This window comes from Elaeis guineensis, chromosome 2 (genome assembly GCF_000442705.2).
Source record: "Elaeis guineensis isolate ETL-2024a chromosome 2, EG11, whole genome shotgun sequence".
NCBI classification, from domain to species: domain Eukaryota; kingdom Viridiplantae; phylum Streptophyta; class Magnoliopsida; order Arecales; family Arecaceae; genus Elaeis; species Elaeis guineensis.
Genome location: NC_025994.2, coordinates 4,726,593 through 4,736,144, shown reverse-complemented (window position 1 = coordinate 4,736,144; position 9,552 = coordinate 4,726,593).

The following is a 9,552-nucleotide window of genomic DNA, read 5'->3' as shown; positions in this document are numbered from 1 at the left end:
AAATTTTAGATAAAGAGAATCATCTTGAGATAAGTATATCAAAAGCAGATTCAAATATCGTGCAGCTTGAGGAAAAGCCCAATGAAGATAGTGAAATATGATTTATTGTGGATATTAAATTTTAGTATTTTACATGATTTGGTGTGATGAATTATTGAATTGGTGATGTTTGAAACTTTTAATTTCTATTTTATTAATGTTTGGGTTGAATTTTTGAATTTTAGATGCTTGAATTGATGATGTTTTAACTTTCAATTGAGGATATGTTGATTTTTTTATCAGATTATTGATTTTTTTATCAGTCATTTGAGGTTCAAGGCCCATAGGCTGGTCCGACCTAGCCCACGACCCTTAAAGGATTGGGCTGGGCCAGCTATAGTGTCTCATTTTTTAGCTGGGCCTAGTTCGGCCCATCCATCAAATTTTAGGTCCTTATAGGCTAGGTCGGGTCGGGCCAGTCCATTTTGACAATACTACTTCTTGTGAATATATATGACGTTCTGAATAATATATATGATTTTTTATGAATATATATGATATCATGAATAATATATATAGCTTCCTAATATCTTATATGATTTTTTATAAATATATATGACATCCGAAATAATATATATATTTTTTTATGAATATATAGGACATCCGAAATAATATATATGGCTTCTTAATATTTTATATGACTTCCTATCAATATACATGACATCCTGAATAATATATATAATTTTTTATCAATATATATGATATCTTGAATAATATATATAATTTTTTGATGTCTTATATGATTTCAGAAAATCATATAAGATATTAGGAAGTCAAATAATATATATGACTTTCTGAAGTCATATAAGACATCAAAAAATTATATATATTATTCAAGATATCATATACATTAACGAAAAATCATATAAGATATTAAAAAACTATATATATTATTCAAGATATCATATATATTTATAAAAAATTATATAAATTATTCAAGATATTATATATATTTAAAAAAAGTCATATAAGGTGTTAGGAAGCCACATATATCGTTCAGGATGTCATATATATACATAGAAAGTCATATATATTATTCAGGATATCATATATATGCACAGAAAATCATATAAGATATTAGGAAGCCATGCATATTATTCAGGATGTCATATATGTTCACAAGAAGTCATATATATTGTTTAGGATATCATATATATTCACAGAAAGTGATATATATTGTTCAGGATATCATAAAGACATAGAAAGTCATATATATTATTCAGGATATCATATATATTCATAGAAAGTCATACAAGATATTTGGAAGTAATAACATTGTTCTTTCTTTATTCTACGAAGAAAAAGATATTTTTATCACTGAAAATTGGAGAGAAAAAAAATTGAGTGGCATTAAATATCTATCCCATCATTAAGTATACTACATGCTCCAATGTGATTGAGCAGTATGTTCTACGTTAATTTTATTGCACTGCACATAGTGCACAAAAAATTACTCATCTTCTAATTAAAAAGGAGGAGGGGACTCATGCCTGGTTAAGGCGAACCTGAGTCCAACCTATTTAATAGGTGGGCTCTAATATCAGGCTCGACATGGCCTGCCAAGCATAAAAATCAGACACAAGCTATTTGAAATGCTCCAAGCTTAGGCAAGTCGGACCGCCTAGGATTTGAACATGTCTACCCCAGAGGTATCAGCTTAAAAAGTAAACAAAACTCGAATGATCGACGAGACTCAAGATAAAATTCAGTATTAATACCTCTATCATCCGTCCAATCAAATGCATATTAGCCTGTCTATAAATATATTTTGCTATAAGTTACAATGAAGAGAACCTAACAATAGCCCTCAATAGAAAAAGGTCCATTAATCTAGCTTCTGGTGGTTATTAATCCAGCTTATAATTATAGCTTGGTCTCCTTCAAGCCATATTTTCTTACATTAAAGAAAGTATTGTCATTCTACCAACAAAAAAGAAAAGCATTACCACCACTGATCACTCCTATGCAACGTGAAGCTCCACAACTGAAATAGATTTTGAAAAAATTACCACATCCTGCCTCTATAAGCTGCCTTATAATGTTGCAAATAGCATACCTTGCTATAGCATTCTTTGATGGAAGCATCCAAATTCACCTTCACCACATCACGAGGTGGGGGTACCCAATGAACTAGGGTTAAGAAAGATGACACATTATGGATGCCACAATATGAGACTTCGTATGCAAGGCCATCATTTGCCGATTTAACTTGCTTTAAGTTATTATCACAGATAACGGTCAATAGTTTAATAATGCTCAGTTTGGCAACTTCTATAGAGAGTTTGGCATCACATATTGCTAACCTCGATTGGCCACCATCAAACCAATGGAGAAGCAAAGGTGACTAACTTAACTCTCCTAAAAGGCTTGAAGATAAAGTTGGACCGAGCCAAAAAAATTGTGATGAAAGAACTCGACAATATGCTATAGGCGTACTGAACCACTCAACGGATTTCCATTAGAGAGATGTCTTGCAATCTTGCCTTCAGAATAGAAGTCATTATCCTACTAGAGGTCGGCATTCTTTCACCTTGGATAGAGAACTTCAATAAGCAAAACAACTCAAAGTACCTTCAGATGAATTTAGACCTGCTCGAAGAAACTAAAGAGTGAGCTCAGATATGGATGGTTGCATACCAATATAGGGTGGCTCGTTACTATAATTCTTACGTCAAAGAGAAGGTGTTTCGAGTTAGTAACCTAGTTCTGCAAAGAGACAAAGTGCCTCGACCAAGCAAGAAAAATTAGCCTCAAATTGAAAAAGACCATACCAGATCAACGAAGTCATGCAACTGAGACCTACCGACTTAAGTGGTTGGATAGAAACCCATTACCTTGAACTTCAAATTAGGAAAACTTTTGAATATCTTACCAATGATGTAATATCCGTTCTCTATCATTCATTTAGCAAAGAAAAAGCTTTTTATTGCATTCAAGTCTTGCAGGTCAAAATTGCATAGGAATCCATGCCTCGGAAAGATAAGCTCAAAACCTCCACTGATTGAGAAGTGAAGGATAGCCCCTTAAAAAAACCCTCGGAGGTATAGTTTCTTGTATCAAAATGAGCCGAGCTCAAAATCTCGATCGATCGAGAAACAAGGGGTAATCTCTTAAAAGGACTCTCGAAAGCATAACTCCTCGTATCAAAATGAGCTGGGCTCAAAATCTCGATGATCTAGAAATGAGGGGTAACCCCATAAGATGACCCTCAGAGACATAGCTCCTCATATCAAAATAAGTCGAGCCAAAAATCTCGATCAACCGAGAAGCAAGAAACAATCCCATAAGATGATCTTCAAAAGCACAGCTCCTTATATCAAAATGAGCTGAACCGAAGGCATTAGCCGACCAAAAAGCAAGGCATAATCCTTTAAGAGGACTTTAAAAATATAATAATTCATACCAAAACAAATCTACAGCCCTGGTGAGCTAAAAGAAAAGCCCCCGATGAAACTTGATGTATCTCAAGTCATCAATGAAAATGTACCCTCCTTCCGACCACCTTAGTTGTCTATAAACAAAAATCGAGATTAGAAACTTGGTAATACGCTAAGCATCACCCAAGTGACAAAAACAACAGAGGAAAGTAACATGCGAGGCCGAGGTCAAGCACTTCAAGAACTTGAGTCCCAATAGGTTCGCTCGATATCCCCTCAAAAGGTCGGCAAAGCTGACTACCAAATTAGTTTGGTATTTATTTAAAAAAAAATAAATAAAGAGAAATAAAGAAAGGAAGAAAGAGAAGAAGAAAATCAACACAAGGATGTTGATAAGGAAAAACTTGTTTCAAAATATGTACATAAGAGGTCGGCCTAGCTGACTACAAAATCAATTCAATACTATCGAACTATAGTTACAAAAACAAAAAAGAAAAAGAAAAAGCCTAAGTCTAGACCTTGGCTAGAGTGGTGGGTTCTCCAACTTGAATTATGGCTTCTTTGGTGGCAGTGGCGGCCAACTCATCGACACAAAAGACACTAAGCTCTTTGGGGGTTGGGTTCAGGAGCATGTAGAGGGAGTCCTCATCACCTAGGAAGGAGAGGTCGAGATCAGAATAATGCTCACGACCTAGGTCCGATACTCTTGGAGTCTGAGGTTGTAGAACTCTGCCACAAACTCAGCCTTCCCATTGGCGAGCTCCTTTAAAGCTCAGAAGTCCTCCAATGCCTTGTGGGCCTACTCGGTCCCCTTGGCTTTTGCCTTGGTAGCCCTTTCCTTGATCATCCAAGTCTTCTCATGGGCCAATGTCAATTGTTCCTCGATTGATTTGAGCACCTCTTTCAGGCACCTAATATTGGTCCCAACCTCAGTTAGGATGACCTGAGCCTTTTTCTTGACCCTCTCCTCAACTACATTCACCATCTACTAAACCTCGGTCATCTCCAACCTCACGACCTTGGACTTCATGAAGTGGCCTAGGGCTTCCCAACGGTATTCAAGTGGAACTCAGAATTGAAGATGAGTCAGCTCTAAATCCTTTGGGCCAAGGACCGATTACAAGTATTTGGGACCGAAGGCTTCTTCAGCCCTAATCTTCAATTCTTCAGACTCGTACCCTGAGGAAGACATGGTCTCATGACTCTGAGGGAGGTCCTAGTCGATTAACCAGCTTCCCACCTAGCTTGTGATACCACTCATCCCGAGGTAAAGAATTAACAAAAGAAGAAAAGAAAGGAAAGTTAAAGCTAGAACAAAGGGGGATTGGGAGTTGAGCTAAATGGATCAACCTTAGAAAAGCTGACAATTACCAGAGCTTGATCATCAGAGGAGTGCTAAAAGGATCATTGGAAGAGCTCTAGAACCACCGCATCCTAGCCAAAAATCATCAAAGTGTCAGCATAACAAAAAAAGTGGGAGCAAAAGTGAACAGACCCCTATTTATAGAAAGCAGAAGCGGCTCAGATCTAACACTAATTTGGCTAGCCCCGTTTGATGGCCAATAGTGTTGCCTCGAGGTTGGTTGAATCGAGCTCTTATGGATCGCCACTGATAGTGTGCTAAGATAGACAACGGTTCGCTTCACTCAGTCGAGCCTCATCATGCATCCCTACAATAAATGAGCAAAATGGTCTGACCCTATCTATCAAATAATTTGTCAACTTCTTACTCTCTTCATCTGAGCTACATTTTAGCTTGAACTCAAGAGTGAGGGGCATCTAATACAAAATGTGAGTTTATCTCATGTATGATCGATGTTCATCGTGTCTCATTCATCCACCGACCTACTTTCCTAGATGCTTGCTGAGCCAAAATAGCAGACCAAGATTCTCAGTGGTCATTATGTATCAGATTGTTACTATATCCAATTCACATTTGGGATACATTCCAAATCCATCCGATGACTGCTAACCTCGACCATGTATGGCAGAAGTAGCATGATTTTCTCAACCACTCCTACCTCTTTTGTATAGAAGACCAGCTGCCCCCATCTATAAATAGAAGACAATGAGAACCCTCCAGTATGGTTTGAAGCTCCTCTCTTTCTCTTCTTTCTACTATCCCCTGATGACTGACCTGAACATCGAAGGGGCCTCATCAAAAATAATTCTGGCAAGGGACTTGCTAGTTTAGCCATCCACTTCTGATTGGTTCGATAGCGGCATTCAACTACCTCAAAGCTACCACCCAGAAGCCAGATTAGGCACCAATAGCAGTAGTCACTAATGTGTGTGCCAAGGAAACAGGTTACTATGCCTATCATGGCTTCAATACAGGCTTTATAAGAGAGTGCAATAAGACTTTCCAGTTATAGTTGAGCCTTCGTTTCTATTCCCATCTCTATTGTTCATTGTACGGAGTGTTGTGCCTTTGATCTTCTAAGTATATCTAAGGTTGTTCTCTAGTTCAATTATGCATTGGCCTATTTTCATCAATGCTTGCTATTGTTTGAGGAGGTGTGATGCATGATTGATTAACGCCTTATAATTCATTATTTGCTAAACATTATAATATTTCCTAAGATGTTGTTGATTTTTATTTATTTAGTAATGCAATTGATTTCCTCCAATTTGAGATGTCAGTTTTGATTGAGTTATATTTTTTTCTAAAAAAATAGGATGATTGGATCTCATATCGATAATTCAAATCATTAGATGTGATCTGGTATCTCTAATCTATTTATACATAAAAAATTATGTAATTTAGAGACTCCTAGATTATATATCAAGTAGTCAAAAAATTTGTTTTATGTTATTTAAACTATTCAAATTTTGACTACTCGATACATAGGCTAGGGGTCTCAAAATCATATTATTTTTTATGTATAAGTAATTTTTGTAGAAGTAATAGATCGCATGTAATAACTTGAATCATCAACATGGGGCTCTCCATCATCCTATTTAGAAAAAGTGTAACTTGATCCAAACTTTATATGCATGATTCGCTTTTGAGTTAGTCTTATCATCAAATCTATTTTTAACTCAAATCTTGGATGATTTTCCCTTAATGCATATTTAGTTAATATATATATATATATATATATTGGATATTTGACATAGAGACACACATAAAGTTTGAGTTAACTAGCATCAATTTAATTTTAACTCAAATCCCTGAATGATTTTTCTCCTAGGTTTAAGTACAAGAAGGGTGGCACACAAATTTATAATGCTAATGCATATTTAGATGCAATAATATCCAATATAACTTTATTTAGACAACCACTCTTCTTATACTCCAATCCAAGAAAATTGTTCGAGAACCATTAAATGTATATTCTAGAAAAAAAAATTCAAAATTAATAATTAAATAATTTTTTATGCAAGATCCATAATTGCATTTTATTTGAAGTTAAAATCTGAATTGATTAAAATATCTTTGTATTTCATTTTTGCCTAAGTCAACCAAGCCCAACTTAACCTGATTGAGCCTAAGTCAACCAAACCTGTGCTCAAGTTAGAAACTTCAAAATGGTGGACTTAGAGTTAGATTGGTGGCTTTGTTAACTTCTAAAGATTAGAAAAATACCATTCTATATGCTCGGGAGAAAAAAAGAGGGAAGAGGGGGTGGATTTCAATATCTCCCTCATTAATAAAGTTTAACTATACATATCTTTGTTGCTACTTGAATTCTCTTCATAAATATCTTTGTCCAAAGCTGAGGCAACAAACAATTATAAAAAAATATAAATAATTAGCTTTTTTTTGATAAAAAGTTATGAACTCTAAATCAACAAAAGTTATATCTCATATTTTTTCAGAAAAAGCTTGAAACCAAGATAGTAATTGAGAAGGTGCATGCTTTCTATCCAGAACTAAGAAGATGGCTTCGTCATCCTTCTTGATCTTAACCTCTATATGGCATAACCAAATCAAGTTACAAAGCAAGATAAACTTGTATGGCCAACATCACGTTGCAATATACTCTTTATTACCACCCTATCACTTTCCAATGTCGCCCTAATGATCTAGCATTTATATTAGTCCTCCAAAATTAGACTTTTGTGATCCAAGTGGATCATCAAATTTGATGTGGAATATTTTAGTTACTACAGAAATTCAGGAGGATCATCAAATTTGATATAAACTACTTTGATCACTACTAATATTCAGAAGGATCACAGACTTAATGTAGATCACTTTGGCCACTATGAGTATCTAGAAGGATTAATAGGCTCGATTTGAACCACTTTAACCACTAGAGATATCCATAAAGATTATTAGATTAGACATAGATCGTGTTAACCACTACTAATAAGACTGCACAGAATCTAAAAACAAAATCCATCGTATGAGGAAGTAGAATCGTATGCTGAACTTTGAGAGGTATAACTTGGTCATACGATATCTGATTGAAATGATCTTTATTTTTTTAATAGATATCTTTTTTGAGATCTACAACTTTGGACCAATTTTCTGAGGGCCTAAATCGAGCCAAAATTCCATCATTTGAGACTTGAAGTTGGCTGGTCCAATCGAAATTTTTTCTTTGAGAGGAGGAGACTTTTATCAAAAGTTATCTTCCAATATGTGAAGTATTAGGTAAAGCAATAAAAGATAAAATTAATATAGAAGTCGAGTATAAGAATTAAATATTTTTCATGATTTTTTTATATTAATCATTTGTTTAGAGACTTAATCCTATTCATATTAGGAAGAGAAATCTAACCCAAATGTTCAAAAATAGATATTCTTTTAGAAATTAGAAAATTATTTCAAAAATTAGGAAGAAAATTTCTATTCAGATTATGCAAGAGATAACCTCACTCTTATAAACAGAGGCTATATACCTCAATTTGTATGAGGCTATATACCTCAATTTGTATGGAGAATCAATCAATAAAAGAAAATAAGATTTAAGCTCTACTTTCATAATTCTTCTATATTCTTCAATTTTTTTGAGACATTCAAGTTGAGCAAATTGAAGAAAATCTTTCTTCTTCTTGATCGGATCATTTTTCATTAATACTCTACATGTAGAAATAGAGGCTTGCTTAGTGTGGTTATGCATGGGCAATCTAATCCAATAGTAAAATTTAAAAAGAATTTATAGATGGCAACATCATGATGCAACTCGCTGACATGAAGCCATCTATAAGCATTGTAATATAGATGAGTGTCATCTAGATTCCTACAAGAGGAAGAAGAATAGAAGGAAAATATAGGCAAGTAAGAAAACTCTTTGTAAGAAACTTTACCCCAGAATCAAAAGGAAATAGAGAAGATTTTTTTTTTCTTTTTACTACAACAGGCCCTTACTCGCAAGAGGGTTTAAATTGGATACGTCAAAGAGTGGGAGTTGATTTATGATTTATTTAAAGTGAATGGATATTTTAGGGAGAGAAAAAATCAAAATCCTATTGAACTTGGCAGCCCAATACTGAAAAAGAGAGAATTAGTTGGAACTAACCATCAATATGTAAATATTTACTTGAACCTAGCAACTCGTTCTCTTTGGACTCTCAATCCTATCATATAGTAGACTTTTTTACCAAATCTGAATTTTCAAAACCCCTAAATTTAGCCGACTCTCGCCCTTCAACAGAAAAACAAAAAATTCACAATGTCAACCCAAAACTCCACTTATTTCTCTCTCTCATATATTCTCTCATGTGGTAATATATTTTATAACTACACCAAAATCAAATGCCTAGGAATTTTCTCCACTTGCATTACATATGGACTAAAAAAATACTACTATTCAATATATAGGTACATGCCATGCGCATGAAAAAGAATTATGATTTGTGCAGTGCAAAAGTGTTGGCATTTAAGAAAGAAAGAAGATTAGAGAGAGGATTGGCTAGAATTTATGGTTTGAAAATCTTTGTAAATTATAGAAGTTTCATTTTTTTTGTTAATTAAAGAGAAAGTATGCTTATGTCTAGACTTGAAGTTAACATATTAATATTTTTAAGAATTTCTTCTATTCTCAGAAAGTAATTGTTTCTCAAAAAATAATCTGAAGACTCAATAAATATCTAGTAGGTTTCTCATGAGAGTACTTATTATGTATTGGACATTATGATTAGAAGAAATATGGAAGGTAGAAGTTTTCCGACTTGACTTTAGAGA